This window comes from Pyrus communis, chromosome 2 (genome assembly GCF_963583255.1).
Source record: "Pyrus communis chromosome 2, drPyrComm1.1, whole genome shotgun sequence".
NCBI classification, from domain to species: Eukaryota; Viridiplantae; Streptophyta; class Magnoliopsida; order Rosales; family Rosaceae; genus Pyrus; species Pyrus communis.
The window spans coordinates 29,980,296-30,002,520 of NC_084804.1; the positions used below are offsets into that span (position 1 = coordinate 29,980,296).

General features: G+C 38.7%; 1 pseudogene; it reads right to left on the reverse strand.

Moving 5' to 3' along the window:
- Positions 1-7,612: 7,612 nt before the first annotated feature.
- LOC137726821 (ribosome biogenesis protein BOP1 homolog) lies at positions 7,613-21,146 on the reverse strand (annotated as a pseudogene).
- Positions 21,147-22,225: the final 1,079 nt, after the last annotated feature.

The following is a 22,225-nucleotide window of genomic DNA, read 5'->3' on the forward strand; positions in this document are numbered from 1 at the left end:
CTACGAGTTGAAACCTTCTTCCCTTTCTAGTGTAGCTCAGGGTATGTTTACTTAACGGAATGGAAACGAATATGTTTCACTGGTCTTATGCAATTCCATAAGCAAAACCACTGTGAAATTAATAGATCAAACATTAACTAGAATGTAATAACTGCAGAACATTAGCTAATTTGACTATAATAAAATGAAAACTGCAATGCAGAGTTTGTATCTGCATAATTGCATAACACAACTGCAATGCAATGTACGTTTGGACCTTCAAGAAAGTGGTACATCGAGAAATTATTATGCAGTGCAGGTATAGCAAAGAACCCATTTCTTAGCTTGACATTTCAGACACCGAAACACCAAACCAGAAGAACACAAATATCTATTAATATTCATGAATGCCTTCATTGTTAGAAACTTAGAAGGGCAACCAGTGTATTCCGAAATAAGCATGCACAAAGAACTTGTATGCAATAGCATAGAACTGTTGAACTTCAACAACTTTAGGTGACATTAGCATTAGCATCTCCACCTATCTCTCTCTCTCTCTCTCTCTCTCTCTCTCTCTCTCTCTCTCTCTCTCTCTCTCTCTCTCTCTCTCTCTCTCTCTCTCTCTTCATTGTTGGTGTTGACTATTGACAACCTTCACCCCAGTTGTGTACGAGAAATTAGGCTTTTTAGGCCATCTCCAGCCGAGGGTTGGCCAAAGGGTTCGTTTTAGCCCTCTGGTCCTCCAAGATATTAATATTTTAATGAACGGTACATGGCTATATTTGCCTCCATCTCCAACCGAGGGCCACAGGGCCATAGGTGTGACAGCCCGTTCCGGATTTTCAAACCGTAGGGGTGAAATGACGATTTTTCCCCTATTATGGTTGTTTTGGGTGTTGCTTGGCTGGTTTTGGACCACACACACACCACACTCACTTACCCTCTCTCCCAGCCCTGTCCCGAGCCCTTTCTCTCTCCCATTCCTATTCTTCTTGTACGGACGACAACCAAAACCATTGAAACCTTCACAGATCGAGGAAACAAATTACATATTCGTGCTCGTGAGGTCATTGGGAGTTCAACCATACCTATTTCAGGTAAGGATACCTTCGTTTTCACGTCGAACTCGGGATACCCCGATTTGGTCACTGTTCATGCACATGTTAATTCTTGTGTTTTTGGGAATTTCAAGCTTGTAGGAAGCTTGGTGAGGTCCTTAGGAGGCTCGGGGTGGTTCGTTTGAAGGTTTTGGACGTCGGGATCGTGAGTTACAAGCTTGGCCGGAGTTGGTGGTGCTTTCCCGCCGAGATTCTGTGGGTTTTAGTGCTTGAAAGTGGTATGGATTTGTTCCTCTTGTTGTAAGCTTCATTTTGGTACCAATTTTGTGAAATTTGGTTGAAACGAAGAAGATACAAGGTTTTAAAGTTTTCCCGGTTTTCCGGCGCAGGCGATGGTGCCGGAGTTTGGCCGGAGAAGACGAAGGAATATTCCGTTAGTTTGGATGGAATATTCCTAACGGCGTTAACGGAATCCGTCAGATTTAACGGAATATTCCTGACGGCGTTAACTGACGCCGTCAGTGTGCTAGGCACGTGCCTGCGCGTGTGGCCGTGCCTTGGCCGGCGCGTGGGGGCGCGTGCGGCGTCAGAAATTTTTTCTAAAAATATGGGGATGTTTCTGAGGTTGAGTAGATCGCGTTGGTGTATTCATACACCACATTTGAGCATTGTATGAGAAGTTATTTCGTGATGTTGGTTATGTGCTTTAAAATTAACGTTTTTATAGTTGTTTCGCATATAGGTGATACCTATCCCGAGGACGAGCGCGGTCACTCGAGGCAAGGGGGTTACGACCCTTCTACATACCAGTGAGTGGGCTTTTGGTTTTCCGTATATACCTATATACTTATGCTTTTCCCAGAAAGTGAAATGAAACGTTTATACATTTATATGCCATGCTTATTGTTTGTCATTTATTTACGCATTATTAGTCGTATATGTATATATATTTGGTGCTGCAGACGCACAGGTAAGTGTCAGGTGAGTTATGATTTATGTTTATGTTCGGTAGTGATTTGAGATGCATAGAGAGCTCATAACCTGCACCCCCCGTGTTAGTGCTCCCGCCCAGAGTTAGGCACAGTCCTTCACGTGATGTTCACCTCCCGTACCACACGTTCATCTTGGATCCAAGTTAGGTGCACAGTCCTGTGGTACAGACCACTTTAGGTGGTTCCGACTCGTAGGTGACCCGCGATTATTCGCCCAGCCTTCACGTGATCGTAACACTTGAGCGTACTTATTATACACCCAGTCGTGTCGTACAGACCACTCTAGGTGGTTCCGACTCGTGTGCAGGTATAATTAGTGAGATGGAGATTTGAGCTCTATATTCAGCCGTACAGGTCACGTTAGGTGACTCCGGCTGACAGATTACATGACATTGTTTCGGCATTACCTGAGCACTTGCATTTTATTTTGAGGCTTTTGGCATGGCATATTTCTGAGCATGACTTATATATATGTATATTCTATTTTTCTGGGAAGTACACAGGTTTTACGGCGAGGGGTTAGAATCTTGTTTATGAAATGGTTTTTGAAAAGCTTTGTTTTTGCCCACTCACACTTTTTGTTTTGCGCCCTTCCAGGTTCTAGTTGGCTAGCACTTTTGGTGGCTCCCCAGAGGATTTCCCCGGCTTATCTGACAGATTATCACCAGTGTAGGACCACCTTTGGGTGTGTTTTTGTAGTGTTACTTCTCCCGGATTGCATTAGGTCTTCGTGCTCTGAACTTTGTTTTTCACACTTACGCTCGCACATGTATGTTCTTACTTTGTGTAAAGCTGGTTTTTATTTATTCGTACTTTTATTATTATTTTATTAGCTTCCGCACTGTGCATATGGTTACGTCACTTCCACGTGACGGCCAGCATGCCCTGATCTCGATCGGGGTGTGTCAATAGGGCTCGTTTTAGCCATGTCACAAAAAACAATCTCCAACTGAGGTCCAAACATAATTTATTATTTAAATTTAAGTTTAAGTGGGGAATTTTTCATTTGAGTCTCGTTTAATGGCGGAGGCAGAAGTGATGCGGGCGGCGTTGTTGGCTTGTGTTGATATGGAATTTGATGTGGTTCAGATTGAATCAGATTCTAAGTGTCTTGTGGATATGATTAATGGCAAGGTTCAACCAAATGTTGTAACTAAAGCGCTTCTTCTTTATATTCAATATGTGAAGCAGCGACTAGCGTTAGTGGATTTTATTTTTGCTCCTCAGCTCGTATTTGTAATATGGAGTAGCCTCTTTCGCCTTACAGGAGGGGGCTTTTATGTTTGGGACTATTTTGAGTTAGAGTGGTTGTTTAATACTTTGACTTTTAATATAAACCCTTCAATTCGAATATAATGAAATTCTTACCTTCAAAAAAAAAAAAAAAAAATTAAAGGTAACGGTGAGAAAGGAGATTCTATGTTGCTCTACATATTTCTAAAAAATGTGAATTTAGCAATTCTCTTGGAGATGCTTTTATGCTTTTATCTCTAAGGTTAGCAAATTGGAACATTGGAAGTTTGAAAAGTAGACATTTTCTTTAACACAATCAAGATTGGAAGTTTGAAAAGCAGACATTTTCTTTAACAAAATCAAGGTATTTATCCTTCTTTTTTCCTTTCAAAATTTAGGAATAATGCTCGAACCGGCTTCAAGTAATTAAAATTCTTAAAGTCTCACTTTGGCTAAAAGTCTAACAAATTTCAAATTTTAGCATGCCCTTATTGGATAGTTATTATCATTGTAATCTATAATTTTTCTTATATAATCCACTTTAGACAAGGTGAAATCAAGAAAAATTAGGCCCCCTCAGATTCTCAAAGATAAGATCAGTATCAAAATCATCAATCATATTCATGTGTGAAAGTTTCCAACCATCTTGATCACCAACCTAGATCTCCTTCACTTTTGCAGAACTGGTTATATGGAGCTTTCATAGGCAACCTTTTTTTTTTCTTTTTTCTGAGTTGTACCTGCATAGTTTTCATTGGTGAAAAAGATATTTTGCCTTGTGTAAAGAATCCTACTCCAAATTTTAATGGGTTAGGAAAGAACTCTTGTGCACTTGATTCCATTGCAGCTTTTGGACCACAAAGGTACTGAAATTAGAGTTTTGCATTTTAATCTTGACATTAATTTATTACACACTGGGTCAAAATAAGGGAAAATTCTACTATGTTCTAGTGTGTGATATGCACCGAATGAATAAAGAGTTAAATGTTTGGCCAAGAGTCTAATAGCCAATGATCCAACGATCAAGGATTCCAATATATAATATACACCATTCCATACTAGAAAAAAATGCCACAACTAATGCTTTTCTCCTCATGGAAGCTCAATTATAGGTCAAGTAGTACTTCATATTATGATAGCCCACACATGTCCTATGATGTGTGTTCTCTTTTCTAGGACTTTTTTGCAATGTAAATTTGAAAGTGATGAGAATGCATTTATTGATCTACAATATATCGTTATTGTTATCTATGTGAGTTAAATGTGAGGCATCTCTAATCAAGTGGAGACATATATCATTAAAACAAAAACTATTTAAAACTGTTAGATCGATGAATTTTTCATTCTCTGTCCCAATCTATATTAGTGACAGTTCGTTGTATTACGTTACAATTTTTTAGCAAAAGAAAGAGTATGTCAATACAAACAATATGGAGCAAAATATTTAATTTAGGCCATATTTGCTTATATGTTATTCTCACAAGATTTTAGACTTGATAATTTACTTTTCTTTGCAAGGGTAAAAGTAAAACCAACGATTGTAAATCTGAGAGAAAGGCAAAATGATGAATGAAATATTAAAAAGAATAACGAAAGGTAAAGGGGTAATAAAACCAACTAAGTTAAAGTTAATAAAACCTTAAGATTGAATTACGGTTTAAGTCACCAAGTGGGTGCATGAAAAGCTCTAAAAAATTATAAATAAAAAATGAAAAAAATATAAAGTCACCAAGTGGGTGAGGGGAACAGACAAAGATTGTCTGTCCTTCCACTTTCGGTGCCCTTCCATGCCCTCTTATTTGTGTAGTCACGGTTAAGGCACATCAATATTTTATATTACTATTCATTTTTGTCTTATTATCTCTATAAAAAAAATATATAAAATGGTGACGTGGCTTAACAATGACCACACAAAACAGGAGAGCATAGGAGGGCAGACAATCCTTGTCCGAAGGGAACAATTTTAGCACTGCAACTTCTGAAAGACATTTACACGATGAACTGAAGGAATCAGAAATAATGAAGTTATCGTTACAATATTAATTAATTTAATTAATTATACGAGATATACCTGCTAAACCTGCAGAATTATCAAAATTAATGATAATCGGACAGTAAGCTTGAGCTTAGATGCTGCTTACATTACAATTAGCTTTTACGTGCATGTGTTTGTCATATTCATTCAGCATTTTGGAAACAAAACAATGATTAATCACATAATATTTGAGATGAAAAGGATGCACCACTTTCATTAATTTACTCTGATTTAATTAGCAAGAGATGTTTAAAAAAAATATAAATTACGTATATTCAATTTTCTTTTTCTTTTTTATACAATGATATTTTACTCTAAGGAGATGGAAGATTGAGTTAGGCCACACAATAAATCATCTATGAAATAAATATCAAACTCAATATACGTCATCGTTATTTATGTGAGTCAAATCTGAGACGTCTCACTTACTTAAATGTTCTGGAATCGGAATAGAAATGACACTTATTCCATAAAGCTGTTTACTAATTCAGCAGAATCGGACTATAAACCAGTATGATTACTAAAATGCCCTTGTCCCAAATCAAGTATTTTATATACTTTTTTTTATAATAAAATTTGATATAATATATAATAGTAAGAAAAAAAATTAAATTGCTTTTTTATTTCATAGACACACTAAAATGCTTTTATTTATTTATTTTTTATTTTTATAAATTTAAGTATTTACTTTAATATTTAAATTTTCTAGCTCAAGTTGTAGTTTCTTCTCTTCGGCATATGCATGAAGTTGTGCATAATGTGAATGAGCATAGAGTTGTGCATAATGTAAATGAGCATGAAAATAAAAAAAAAGTAAGGAGTTATTCTTTTTTTTTTTTTTTTGCAACGGATCATATCATAAACAAGGCCAGAACGGAAAGCCGGCAACCAGCAAGCAAAGGTACACAACCATGAGGACAGAGAACAAATGACACCACCAGAACAAGCAAGAGTGTCACCCTATCCTCACACAAAATAAACTAAGTCGGGGGGCAAGGTAAACCATCTTTGTTTAAAATTCTTACAAATGAAGATGGAGGAGGCCTAATTACCCAGACAAAGTCACGCATCTCTGGAACCTGGTGCGATGCAACAAAATCTGCCACTTTGTTTCCCGATCTTGGAATCCAAGACCATTTGCATGTATGCAGTGAGGCACCAAAGTCAACCACACGGGCCAGCATGGGGAAAGCCTCCCAAGTCGCTTTGTTAATAGATTCCTTCAATCAAGTGATGATAGGAAAAGAATCGGATTCCACAACAAGCTGGTTCAAATTCTCCTACCGAGCTAGAAGACAACCCTCAAGCACAGCGAGAGCCTCAACAGCCGTCACACTTGACGCAGATACCTCTCTCCTCCTGACTGCAAGACATCGTCCAGAGGAGTCCCGAATCACCACTCCAACCCTCGACTCCCCCTGCCTCCAACACGCATCAACATTAATTTTTGCCATGTGGGAAGGTGGGGCAGATGTGCATAATTAAATAAGGGTTAATGGGTTTATAGAGGATAATCTTAGAAGTAAAAAAAGTAAGTGAGGGTATAATAGGAAGAGCAAATGCATTCCCGATTCCCTCATTCTCCCGGAATTCAATTACCACATCTATAGAGGGAGTCCAATTCCTCCAATCCTAGGAATTGAATTCCATTTTGTGTGTGGGTCCCACACACTTTTGATTCCTTCAAATTTTAGTAAACACATGTATAATCTGTAATCGGAATCAAATTCCTTATTTTTATTCTGATTATGAGTTAGTAAACATGACTTATGTGTCGAATATCCATCCTTTGTGTTGGTGTAAAAATAAAATAAAATTGAACTACTTTAGATTAGAACATACATGGGAAAAGAAATAAAAAGAAGAAGAAAAATGCAAAGGAAGATGCCGATTGGAAAATGGACTCCAATGCCTCCAACTTTATATTTTTTATTGGAGTATTTGAAAACAAAGTTTCTCGTTTTCTTAAAGAAACAAACAAAAGAAGATAATTACCTTTTATTCTTTGCTTAAAGTCGAATCACCCAATTTGTCCTTTTAATCGACATGAGTTCCACAGGCACTCATGCAACCCCCCCTTGGGTTTGTTTATTTTAGGGTCCTTTTCAACAATATTGAAAAACGTTTGTGACAATATTTGACAATAAAAAAATTTAGAAGTAATTTAGTATAAAAAACATATCAAATTCTATTTCACGAAGAGTTTTTTCTTTTATTTACACCACAGTTCTGTCGACAACTACAAAGACCTGTTGAGATTTGTCTGAACCGAACCACAATTACCCTTTACTGCTAGGAAAAGAAATCACAAGCTCTGAAACAACAACATCCAATCCCGCATATTCGGCTCAAAATATACGAAAGGAATATGAACTCAATGTAAAGAGGAACACACGACGGAATTTCAATTAAATATAAAGGCGAACAACGAAGAATTAGTTGTATACCGTCAAAATTATGATCGAACCATTTCGGTCAACACATGGTACTTACAACAATTAAGCAATATATTTGTAGACCGTAGAAGATTCAGATCCGAGCAGTCGGATCCATAAACGGGCACCAACTAAAGGCCGTTACCTTTCTTTTCCTCTCAATTGCAATAAAGTCTAATCACCAAGTCTGCGCCGCTAGTGAATAACCATGGCTGCCTTGGATGGAACTTACAGTCCAATACACCTGCATACCAGTCAGGGAAAACAAGGATTTAGCTTTATATAGAAGTTTGGATGACACTACGATACTGAGTTGACTATGCATTTGGCCTGCAACTATGCATGTTTTTCTCCTAACCCCTTAGCATTTTATCTTATCTGCATTCTTGAGAAGAACCTTGAACACTTAATACATTCTAAAAACATTCAAAGCCCATGGAAATATGTTTACGAAGGTAATCTGATGCTCAGCTTCAATAATCTTTCCGCACATGCACTAGCAGCATTCTATTATCTTTGTTAAACCACCCAACAGGACATAAAATAAAGAAAGCTATAGGTCGCACCTCTCCCATTTGAGCTTGTTTGACCTCGGGTGTTTCCAATGGAACAATAAGAGGGTTCTGGTTAAGATCTGAATAAACCATTCCATGAAAAACATATGCAGTGCAGTCATGAGAGCATGTTGCAAACAGCGGGTACCAACGATGGAAAGATACATTGTTGATGTCCTTCTGATGCAACCTGATAAGTTTCGAAATGTCAGAAAAATATACGCATCCCCTGTAACCAGGAAAATGCTGTATAAAGTTAGTTTGGTGTTTGTCAAATAGTTAATGACTGGTCATATATGTTAACCATATCATACATAGAATCCAGAAAGACAGAAGAGTTAAGGAAGAAGAGAAAGAATCAGAGAAGCTTTAGAGAGAGAGAGAAAGAAATCTTCTTTTCTTTATTATTTTTGCATTGTTACAATCTTCTTACACAAGCTATGTTATATACTGCCTTGACCTTATCATATCTGAACTGTCCTAACCATAGTCTTCAAGCTAGCCACTGTATTACTGACAGATGGTACAATCTAACTAATTAAGTTATATACTCTTACATCCCCCCTCAAGCTCAGGTTGGGAGGACCCAAGCTGGAGGTTGGAACAATGAGTAGCAAACAATGGGGAACTGAGGCCTTTAGTGAGAATATCAGCAAACTGTTTTGAGGAGGAGACAAACTGCACGAGAAGCTGCTTGTGAGCCACACGTTCTCGAACAAAATGAACATCTACTTCAATGTGTTTTGTCCGCTGATGTTGGACAGGATTAAAAGAGAGAGCAATAGCAGACATATTATCACAGAATAAAACAGGAGTAGACTCGAGTGGGATCTTCAAAAAGGTAAGAAGTTGCTGCACCCAATCTAACTCAGCAGCAGTAGTGGATAAAGCCCTGTACTCCGCCTCAGTGGACGATCGAGACACAGTCTGTTGCTTCTTAGAGGACCAAGCAATGGGATTATTGCCAAGGAATACCACCAAGCCAGTAATGGACCGTCGATCATTAGGATCCCCTGCCCAGTCAGCGTCACTAAAAGCCTTGAGGATCAACTCTCCACTGGTGTAACTAATGCCATGACTGAGAGAACCTTTAAGATATCTTAAGATTCGTTTGACAGCAGTGAAGTGAGATAGCATGGGAACCTGCATAAACTGACTAACTTGATGAACCGAAAAGGCTATGTCAGGCCTGGTAAATACAAGATACTGCAAAGCCCCAACGACACTTCTGTATAGAGCTGGATTATTAAACGGTTGGCCATCATCCTTAATAAGCCTATGGTAAGGCAAACAAGGAGTGGCAGTAGGTTTGGAGTCCAGCATATCAGATTTCTTCAACAAATCTTGAATGTACTTTTCCTGAGATAGAAACAAACCAGAGGCAGTTCTAGTGATCTGAATACCCAAGAAAAAATGTAAAGGACCAAGATCCTTAAGCTCAAATTCTTTGGTTAACTGTGCAATGACTTGTTGAATTGTTGCAGCTGCACTTCCAGTGATGATTATATCATCAACATACAACAGAAGAATCACAATGTCAGCACCAACATACTTAACAAACAGTGAAGAATCAGAATATGTGTTGCTGAAACCCAACTGTGGTAAAAACTGAGTAAAGCGATCATTCCAAGCCCTCGGAGCCTGTTTTAAGCCATAAAGAGACTTATGTAACTTTCATACTAAGTAGGAATATCTAGAATCTTCAAACCCGGGAGGTTGAGACATGTATACCTCCTCATTTAAAATGCCATGAAGGAAGGCATTTTTAACATCAAGTTGTCTTAAGGGCCAAGTAAACTGAGCAGCAAGAGCAAGAACTAATCGAACTGTGGTAGGCTTGACCACAGGACTAAACGTTTCCCCATAATCCAAACCTTGTTCCTGGCTAAACCCCTTTGCTACCAACCAAGCCTTATGTCTGGCAATGCTTCCATCAGCATTCCTTTTTACTTTAAACACCCATTTACAGCCAACTAAATTCTTATTAGGTGGCAGATGAACCAAACTCCATGTATTCTGTGAATGCAAAGCTGCAATCTCCTCTTGCATTGCACAATACCAGACTGGAACTTTCAAAGCTGACTTATAAGAGGCTGGTTCAATTGTAGTTAAATCAACCTCAGCTGCACTATTAACAGAAGCCAAGAAAACTTTCTTCTTGATAATCCCACTTTTAGAACGTGTCTGCATAGGGTGCAGATTCATTGATGGAATGTCATGAACCACATGCAAAGTGTCTGAGCTATACTCAGGTACCACAGAAGAATCTTGCACAACAATGGATTGAGGAGCAGGGGAGGGTTGAGAGGAAGATTGGATATTAGGCTGAGAATGGTGCAGATTGGAGGAGTGGGGTGAAGAACAGGATGTGAAAGGGGTAACCAGGATATTAGCAAGATTAGGAAGCACAGAGGAACAGGGAACAGTAGAGGGAGATGATTGTAACACAGAAAGCTTGGGTTTGACAACCATTGTGGCATATGGAAAGTCTATCTCATTAAAAATAACATGTCTTGATATATAGGTCTTCTCATGACAGGGATCATAACAAGTGTACCCCTTGTAATTCAAAGCATATCCCAAAAATATACACTTAGTAGATCTAGGTTGAAACTTGTTGCTATTATAAGGTTTTAACAATGGAAAACAAGCACACCCGAAGACTCGAAGATGATGAATATCTGGAATAACAGAATATAATTGTTCAAAGGGAGAATTATTATGAATAACAGGCGATGGCATTCTGTTTATTAAGTAAACTGCTGTTTGACAGGCAAATGTCCAAAATTTAGAAGGCAAATGTGCAGTTTGTAACATAGTAAAGGCAGTTTGAACAATATGTTTATGCTTTCTCTCAGCCAACCCGTTTTGTTCAGGGGTATAAGGACAAGATTTGTGATGAAGAATGCCTTGTTGAGCAAGAAAAGATTGAATAGATTTACTAATGTATTCTCCCCCCCCCATCACTCTGCAAGATCTTAGTTCGAGCTGAAAATTGGGTAAAAACATATTGATAGAAGGAAACAAACACAGAGACAAAATCTGATTTATTTCGCAAAGGAAACAGCCAGCAAAATCGTGTACATTCATCAACAAATATGACATAGTATTTGAATCCATCCACAGATACACAAGGTGCAGGACCCCATAGGTCACTATGTACAACTTGAAAAGGAATTACAGATTTGGAAGTAGGCGAACAGAAAGGAAGTTTACTAAATTTGCCTTCTAGACAACTTTGACAAACTATAGAAGACACATCCTTGTTAATAGCAACATTAGATTTCCTAAGTATAAGAGAGACAATAGGATTGGAGGGATGACCTAGTTTGGAGTGCCACAAGTTTGAGGTGACAGTATGTCCAAGACAAGCAACAACTTGATTGGCTTGTTGTTGAGGAATATGAGGAATGACAGGAAATGAAGAAATGGGATACAATCCATTGTTGCAGAGGCCCTTAAACAAGATTCTCCCTGTGGCTTTGTCCTGAATCCAAAAACAAGCAGCATAAAAAATTAGCCAACTGTTGTTGTCAAGGCAAATACGATGAACTGACAACAGATTATGGGATAGCTTTGGAACATAAAGAACAGAATTCAATTTTATAGACTGTGGAGAAGTCCTTAAAAGGGAATCGCCAATATGAGAGACTTGCAAACCTTCACCAGCAGCTGTTTGAACTGTGTCAGTTTGAGAATATGGTGAAGCAACGGACAAATTACTCAATTCATTCGTCATGTGAGTGGTTGCCCCGGAATCAGTGAGCCAGACTTGAGAAGAAACTGGATTAGGCATGGCAGAAGACATAGGAGGCATAGCATAGGAAGAAGATGCATTCATGGAAGGAACCATATTCACAGAGGACATATTAGACACAGGAGGCATAGCACTCATATACTGAGATTGCATTGAACCAGGAAACACAGTATGCATAGCAGTCATTTGTGATGGATAATTCCTTTCTTTGTTTCTGTAAAAACATGTCTTAGCCGTGTGATTACTTCTATCACAGATTTGACAATTCTCAGAAGATTCAGCACATCTATACACACATGTAGCAGCAGAATGTCCATGTTGAGAACATATTTGACATATGACATTGGAAAGAGAATTACCATTGTGAGCCTGAGAAGGACTACCAAGTATACCAGGAGCAAAATCTCGAACGGTAGGTTTAGAATGATAAAACTTTTGTCCCTGATTCGAACCAAATCTCTGACCTTGATTATACGTAGCTTTGCCTTTACCCTTAAATTTGGACTTGTGACCCCTATTATAAAATGAAGATTGACCAGAGTTCCCATGAAACCCATTAGAATTGTGAAATCCATTTGAGAACGAACCTTGATCTGAAGATGATGAAGCCCCAGAAGTAAAACCTTGCTCCTTTACCAGCATTGCAGTAAGAAAGGAAACACATGAATTGTTTTCAATAGTGGCTTCTTCAGCAAGTAACTGGGCACGAAATTCCTTCAACGATATCACATTCTCTCGGCCACGAATAACACATCTGAACGTATTGTATTCTGCAGGTAGACCATTAAGGCCAAGATCACAATATCCTCATCAACAAATGTAACACTAGCAGCTGCTAGATAGTCTCTTGTTTCTTTGATGCGTTGAAGATATTGGGAGACAGAATCAGCCCCTTTCTTGATTGTTTGAAGATCAGACTTTAGCTGGAAAATAGAAGTCTTGCTTACCGTAGAAAACTGTTCTTGAAGACGAACCCATAAATCTCTAGCACTACTACTCCCAATTGCACAAGAAATAGCCATTGGAGACAAGGTAGCAGTAATAAGTTGCATTAGAGCCCTATCATGCATCTTCCAAACCTTATACGAATCCGATTCAACTCTCATACCAGACCCAGACGAAGTAACTTCCAGATCAGTAGAAAACTGAGACGGACACAGATTTGTTCCATCAACAAAATCCATAATTCCATAGCCTTCAAGCATCAACTTCATTTGAAAATGTCATTGAAGGTAGTTAGAATCATCCAATTTAACCGAAACCGAAGTTGACACAGACGAAATCAACCCAGTAATGGGGGACTGCAAGATTTGCAGTTGATTTGCAGTAACCATAGTAAGAACTCTCTCAGAGGAATAAAACCAAACAGGTGGTGAACAAAGATTTTCAGAGGAAAAATCAAAGAAATGGGCAAACACCAGAACCCAGAAATCAGAAAAAGAATGATTCAGAAAGAAGGAAAGAATGGAGCGGAAGCTTAAGAAACCAGAATCGAAGAAGCTTACGATCGAAGCTTACGATCGAAGCTTTAGAGAGCGATTGATACCATGTTAACCATATCATACATAGAATCCAGAAAGACAGAAGAGTTAAGGAAGAAGAGAAAGAATCAGAGAAGCTTTAGAGAGAGAGAGAAAGAAATCTTCTTTTCTTTATTATTTTTGCATTGTTACAATCTTCTTACACAAGCTATGTTATATACTGCCTTGACCTTATCATATCTGAACTGTCTTAACCATAGTCTTCAAGCTAGCCACTGTATTACTGACAGATGGCACAATCTAACTAATTCAGTTATATACTCTTACAATATAGTATTAAACCTATCATACAAGCAACATCTTCCAAAAACCTATGCACTCTGCGGGGTATATCAGAGTCCGTAACACTGGAAGTGAAGTAAAGCCAGCAGTTTGCACGAAAGTATTATCCCTCTTCCTAAAAAGTACAAATCATCATATAGTTTGCATCATCTACAAAATAAATGTGAAACATACTTGAGAGTTTTGTAATGTTTAGATGAAAGGTCCATATCGAACAACATAATTTTCCTTCTCTGCTTTCCACAATTATATGATCACCTGCACTAACAGTAAAATCCAAATATATTAGAGTACAATTCGAATACGACTGTAAAGAAGACGAGACAGGCCAATTGAGTTGTACATAGTGCATAGAAATAGCGAAACTTAATGAATGAATAATTAAAAGTCTACCAGAAGGGTGAACTGCAGTAGAGGAGACTTCACGAAGTCCAGTCTCAAGCTTTTTGACGAGTTTTCCATCCTTCACCTGATCATAAACACGAATAATCTTTTTTGTTGAAATGAAGAAGAAAGACCGTGTAGGATGGAAAACTGAAGTAACTGCAACCCCATCTAACTTGAATGAAAGTGTCTGGTTAAACTTCTTAGAGAGCTTGTGTATAAATTATTAACTTAATTGCAAATGATAATATAAAGAGATAGCATCATGCAAAAAGGATATCTGCTGGCATCACTGTTGAAAGGTAGTCTCCTTTACAATGCCACTCTCCCGAAGCCACGGTCTACAGGACCAAACAAGAAAACAGTTAAGAATCTTCATAGAAGACCATCATTCCAATCTTGACTTACAGTTAAGACACTCGTATTCTCGAACCACCACAAATAAATTGATGAAGGAAAAGGCCAATGTACCTTGGAATGCCTTAATCTGATTCCCTCAAGTTTATCATCATGAAGCCAGCTTACACAGGATGCTGTTGTTGTTAAAGTTCTAATTGAAGTGTTTTTAGTTGAACGAGAAGTAGGAATAAGGATAAGCTCAAAACTCAAAAACAATGGAGAGAAGATTATGATGGTGGTGCTCTCTGTTGAAACTTGCACAGAGAGTAAACTGCATATATAGTATTGCTTCACACGCACACACTTTGCACAACGGTTGGGTTACAAAGCATAATAGAAAGAGGATGATCTCTGCCACACATCTAGATGGACACAAGGAGATCTTTACACCTGTTACAAAACCCTTTTTACAATATGACCTCTACACTTGGTTTAATTACCAAAGTGAATACACAATTAGACACAAGACTTATTTACTTCTAATATTCATGTAAGCTCAACAGCTTATACACTAACACTCCCCTTTAAGCTTTGAGCTGATATAACTCCAAGTTTGTCCCTGAGATAGTTGAATCTGTCCTTTGGTAATGCCTTGGTGAAAATGTCTGCCACTTGTTCTTTGGTAGGACAGTAAACCAAGTCAATTATCCCTTGCTGCAAGGCATCCTTGATGAAGTGATATCTCCTGTCAATGTGTTTTGTCTTCTGGTGAAACACAGGGTTCTTGGATATTGAGATTGCAGATGTGTTATCACACTGCAGAGGGGTTGCATCAACTTGTAACTCTCCAAAATCTTCCAGAACAAATCTGAGCCATATGGCCTGAGCTGTGGCTTCAGAAGCACTGATATACTCGGCTTCTGCAGTAGAAAGAGCAACACAGTGTTGTTTCACAGAGGCCCATGAGAACACTCCACTCCCAAAAGAAAATGCATAGCCTGAGGTGCTCTTGATGTCTTCAAGAGATCCTCCCCAGTCACTATCGCAAAAACCAATTAAGACTGCCTTCTTGCCTTTCTCATACTTCAAACCATAGTCCAATGTGCCCCTAACATATCTGAGCACTCTCTTAGCTGTTCCATAGTGTTTATTGGTAGGACAATGCATATATCTAGCTAATAAACTAGCTGCATACATTATATCCGGCCTTGTGGCAGTGAGGAACAACAGACTTCCTACAATCTTCCTATACTGCTCCTCATTTGCTGCACCACTTCCATCATCTTTACTTAATTTCTCAGAAGTAATGAGAGGTATGGAGACAGGTTTACACTCATTTAGACCAAATTTATCCAATAAGGAAGAAGCATACTTCCTTTGATGGATAAAAATGCTAGTATCTGTTTGTATAACCCTCATCCCCAAGAAATGATGAAGCACCCCGAGATCTGTCATCTCATATTTATCTTTCATGTCTTCTTTGAACTCATTCAGCATCTCCTGGTTATTTCCAGTGTATACTATGTCATCAACATAGATAGAGACAATTAGAATATCCTTATCTCCCCTTGTCTTAGTATAAAGAGTTGCTTCACTCAAGCTCTTTATGAATCCACACTGAGTGAAATAACTATCAATCTCTCCATACCAGGCTCTAGGTGCCTGCTTCAATCCATACAGAGCCTTATACAATGTGTAGACTTTATCTTCTTTGCCATTAATCACAAATCCTTCGGGTTGTTCAACATAGACTTCTTCCTGCAGTTGTCCATTCAGAAATGCAGATTTAACATCAAGTTGATATAATTTCCAGCTTCTCTGTGCAGCAAGAGCTATCAAAGTTCGGATTGTATCTAGTCTAGCAACCGGAGCAAAGGTCTCATTGTAATCAATTCCTGGTTTCTGCATATACCCCTTGGCAACTAGCCGTGCCTTGTTCTTTTGTACTGATCCATCCAAGTTCAACTTGGTTTTGAATACCCATTTCACCCCAATAACATGTTTATCACTTGGTCTATCCACCAATTCCCAAGTTCTATTCTTCTCAATCATGGTCAGTTCTTCTTCCATAGCTTTTATCCAAGCTTGATCTTGAGCAGCTTCTTCGAATTTTTCAGGTTCCACAATACACAAATTGCACTGTGCCATAATATCATTTATGCTTCTCCATTTCACTGGAGTATGATCATAAGACTGAGGAATCTCAACAGATTCTTGAATGCTGCTTTCTTGTTCTTCAGTATGAGAGAATGTAGAGGAACTGGAGGCACAGTCTTGAATCTCACCCAACCCATGTGAATTCTGAATGTGGGTCACAGCAACAGAGTTCTCTGAATGTTCCTTCCAATTCCAGGTCATAGTTTCATCAAAAACTACATCTCTTGAAAGAATTAACTTCTTAGTGCATGGATCAAACACTCTGTATCCCTTCTCACATGTAGCATATCCAACAAACACACATTTGACACTCTTAGCATCTAGTTTCTGTCTCATTTCAGATGGTATATGCACATAGCAGATTGATCCAAATACTTTTAGGTGACCAATTCCTGGTTTTCTGCCACTGTATGCCTCAAATGGTGTCAGATTATCCAGTGCTTTTGTAGGTGATCTGTTTAGAATGTACACTGCTGTATGCACTGCCTCAACCCACAGAAAATATGGCATGCTTTTATCATGAAGCATTGCCTTGGCCATCTCTACAACTGTTCTATTCTTCCTCTCCACTACTCCATTTTGCTGTGGAGTATAGGCCATAGACAGTTGTCTTTGTATTCCTTCAGCCTCTAAGAATTGGTTGAATTCATTTGATACAAACTCACCTCCTCTGTCACTTCTTAGGCACTTTACTTTGAAACCACTCTGTAATTCTACCATGGCTCTAAACTTCTTGAAACAAGTTAGAGCCTCAGATTTTTGTCTTAGGAAGTAAACCCATGACATTCTTGTATAGTCATCAATGAGAAGCATAAAGTACTTATTCCCAGCAATTGATTCATTTTGCATAGGGCCACACAAATCAGTGTGTATAAGCTCTAGAGGACTGCTTGCTCTCCAAGCTTTCTCTTTTGGAAACCAATCACGATGTTGTTTCCCAAACTGGCATCCTTCACATACACCATCAATGTTTTCAAGATGTGGAAGACCATTTACCATTTCATTTTCTCTGAGTTGTTTAAGGCTCCTGAGATTTAGATGTCCTAATCTCTTGTGCCAAATCCAGGTAGAATTTGAATCGGTGCTAGCTTTCAGAACAAGTTGGCTGTTTTTCCACAGAGAAAGGGGATAACATTTGTTTTCCTTCTTCTTAACTTTGATCACAAGATTATCAAGAGAAGGTCCATCAAATACACTACACAAGCCTCCTCCAAACAAGAGATAGTATCCATGCTCATCCATTTGCCCAACGCTCAGTAAGTTTTCCTTTAATCCTGGCAGATGCATAACCTCCCTGATATACTTCTTGCCTCTATTAGTGTCTATTTCCAATGAACCCATTCCAGCAACATTCACTAACACACCAGTAGGCATTTGCACTTTTCCAGCAACATTTGTTTTTATGTCAACAAGCAGATTAGCATCCCCTGTCATGTGGTTACTACAACCACTATCAATATACCAGTTTCCATTGACATTTGACTCTGAGATTGCACTATTAGCATAGAACAAATTTCCTGTCACTTCCACCTGATTTGCAGAGTTTGCCTTTTGCACAGTCTTCCCTACAGTGCATTCTCTAGCCCAATGACCAAATTTATCACAATTATAACACTTAGGTTTCCCCTTATATCTACATTCACCAAAATGGAATTTGGAACACACTCTACACTGTGGTTTAACTGCATCTTGCTTCACATACCCAGAAGAGTTTGAGTTCTGTGTAGGATTAGTGAATGACCTCTGTTGAAACTTAGGCTTAGATTCCCATTTCTTTCCCTTCGAATTCAAGTGCTTATAGGATTTGAATGTACCAGATTGAGCATTTCCACTGGTTTGTCCTTTTGAACTCACAAAGAATGAGGCAAAAGCCTTTTCAGTGACATCAACACTATGCAAATCAAATCGTTGTTCTTGACTCTTCAAAATTGCTACAACCTCCTGCAGTTCTACAGTTTCTAAGCACTTGGTATTTTCAATAACTAGACATATGGGATCATATGGTTTACTGAGACTAATGAGAACTTTCTGTACAAGCCTTTCATTAGACAGAATCTCACCAAATGTTTTCATCTGATTGATCAATTCATTTAGCCTAGTAAGATACCCAGACAGAGTTTCATCATCACGCATCCTAGCATACTCAAATTCACGTCTCAGGTTTTGTAGTTTCACAGATCTTACCTGATCACCACCATGGTATTCACCATATAACAGATCCCATGCCATCTTCGCAGAATCTGCATTGGCTATTTTAGGGAATATCTGATCTGAGACTGCGTTCTGGATAATACCCAGAGCTTTTGCATCCTGCATATATGCAGCAACAGTTTTCTCATCGTCTTCTTCTCCTGAGCTTCCTTCAATCTTTTTCTCCTTCGATTTTGATGTCGTAACACCTTTTTCCACAAGTTTCCATAACCATTGGGATTTGAAAATCGTCACCATCTTGATTCTCCAGAACTCGTAGTTCTCACCGGAGAAGATCGGAGTTCTCACCTCAGAACTTCCAGATCCAGCCATCCTCGAGCTTTGATGATACGAATACAAATCGAAATCGGGTTTTATGGAATTCCGGCAACGTCGCTCAATCTAGAACGAGCTCAAGTGTAGCTCGATTGATTTTTACGCCCAGATCTCAAATGATCGAACCAGGCTCTGAGGCCATGTTAAAGTTCTAATTGAAGTGTTTTTAGTTGAACGAGAAGTAGGAATAAGGATAAGCTCAAAACTCAAAAACAATGGAGAGAAGATTATGATGGTGGTGCTCTCTGTTGAAACTTGCACAGAGAGTAAACTGCATATATAGTATTGCTTCACACGCACACACTTTGCACAACGGTTGGGTTACAAAGCATAATAGAAAGAGGATGATCTCTGCCACACATCTAGATGGACACAAGGAGATCTTTACACATGTTACAAAACCCTTTTTACAATATGACCTCTACACTTGGTTTAATTACCAAAGTGAATACACAATTAGACACAAGACTTATTTACTTCTAATATTCATGTAAGCTCAATAGCTTATACACTAACAGTTGTGCCCGTATAAGTAATATGTTTTTCAAAGCACTAACAATCTCACACTGACCAGAGTCGTCGGGCATAGGCATCCCAACAGAGAGAAGTTCTCTAGTTCTTTTCTGTACTTCTTCAGTCCCACAACCAGTGTTCAAAAGAAGTACGTCTGGTCCCCTAAAAAGATTGCGACAGTCATTTTACACATTCAAGTAACAAGATCCCCAGTGAAATAAATGTAAAGCAAAAATGAAACCAAAATATATTGAATGCATCTTTACGCCGAGACAGCCACTATAGAATGCTCAGGATTAGGATTCCAAGCCACATATTTGACGGCTTCACCAATATCGCAGATTTTGACACATCTACCAGTTTCAAACTCCCAAATACGCAAAGTTCCATTCAATGAACCTGTAAGAACCACAACAGATGATGAGATTTACATCCAATTTCAATTACCTAACTGAAAGTAACAGAGAATTAAGCATGACATTGATACCTGATGCAATCCACTGCCCTGAAGCTTCTACAGAAACAGATGTAACTGCATCCTCGTGGCCTGTATATTCAAGATAACATGCTACAGGGTAAGGCTTAAGTTCAGTTCGGCTCGGTAGCTTAGGCTTGAGAGATTCAGGGTCTATATTAAGTTGAAACATCATATGACTAGAAGACCAGAATTAGATTGTACATTTTGAAAGATCTTGCAAAACTATCAAAACCTGACAGAATAATCACTAGGGAATCTTTCCCTCAAACAGGATTTTTCACTTACACGTTTCTTTCGGACTTTGGGGCACAAATATAGATCCAAACATCTCTCAAAGCGCACATATCAATAAAAATAGAAATGGATCCGCGTGATGGATCTTGTGCGGGTTAATAGTTTTAATTCGTGGTAAACCAGTGGGGTAGGCGCCTCTTGGCCTCCCGCAGAAAAGCTTGTTGCACTCCACCTCTCAATTAGTCCCTGGAATTTAATTTATAAAAATAATACGTAGAAGCGAGTGTCCGACCCGACCTCTTTCCTTTGCCCTTTCGTGCTCGGCTCCCTCACAGAGCCTTCTTTCCGAAGATTCATTCCTTTGGCACAGAACCTTCACCCAATCTTCAACCAGGTCAGGCGTGGCCGTTTAGTCCATGGTCCATTGGATGGTCGGTGCAAGGCCAGAAATTGGAACACATTGATTCCGCTACAGCATTCTCATAGGCAGGGATGCTTCTCATATTTGCAAACCTAACCAATATGATAATGGGGTGCGTGTTAGAAGCTGAACAATCATGGAGAGTAACAAATTAACATTAGTCCAAATTTCAATTCACATTCCATATTACCTTTTAGGTATAACTTTAGGACGGTCTTCTTCATACATTAACTGGTAAGAGCTGATCTCTTCTTGTGTTGGGATGTATTCCAAAGATGGATTGAAGGACTCTTCATGGCCTAAAAGAAAATTTAAATTTTAAGATTTCCATCAAGTCTCAAGATATTTCACGCAAGCAAAAAGTGTTGAGAATTAAGCTGCACACTAGCTTAATATCGAGCTACAGATGACAATCCTGCAGAAATGAGTTGATGAGAATGCAGAGATTAAGAGATGAAAAACTTACTATTTTTAGAAGTAGCCGTTAGATTTAAATTACAACGGCTAGATTAGTTTCTAATTTAGGAAACTTGCACAGCTGTTATTCCTATTTGTTTAGGATTGTACTATGTCATTCGATCCTCTCCTAAGTGGAAGGAGCACAACCTCTGATGGCCTCAATGGCTGGAGATGTGTCCTTGATCCCTAAAAAATAGGATTTGGCATTTGACTGTGCTGATGATATATTCTCTGTACATTCTTCTTCGATTCCAATTTAAGAAAATACAAGAACAGTCTCTATTCTCTGCACTTAACCTTTCTCAAAATTCTGCAAAGTTTTCACCTTTTACCTGTTAATCAACCTAATAGCTATGTTTGATACCATTTGAACATGGTATTAGAGCTCTAGGTTTGATTCCAGAAAGGGGTGTAAACTGTGAGGAGGTTTTTCATGAGAAAAACTCCCATAAGGGATAAAGGTGGTTCCTTTGTTGGTTGGTTCACTGATACTCACTAAGAAATGGTGGGATCGAGTTCTTCCAGTGGAGATTTACGAGCTCCATAGTTTGATGGTGCAAATTACGATTTTTGGGCTGTCAAAATGGAGACTATCCTTATATCATATGATCTATGAGATGTGGTAAAACTCGGAGTACAACCGTAGCTGATTCCCGAGAAGGAAGAAGGCTCTGGAGATGAAGAAAGTGAGGCTGAGCAAGTTCCTGTGGATGCACCCATCATCTCCAGAGAAGACAAAATCAAAAACACCAAGGTGCCAAGTCTCATTCAGGGAGCAATAACAGATGAGCTCTTCCCTCGCATCAGAAATAAGAAGACTGTGAAAGGGGCTTGGGACATTCTAAGAA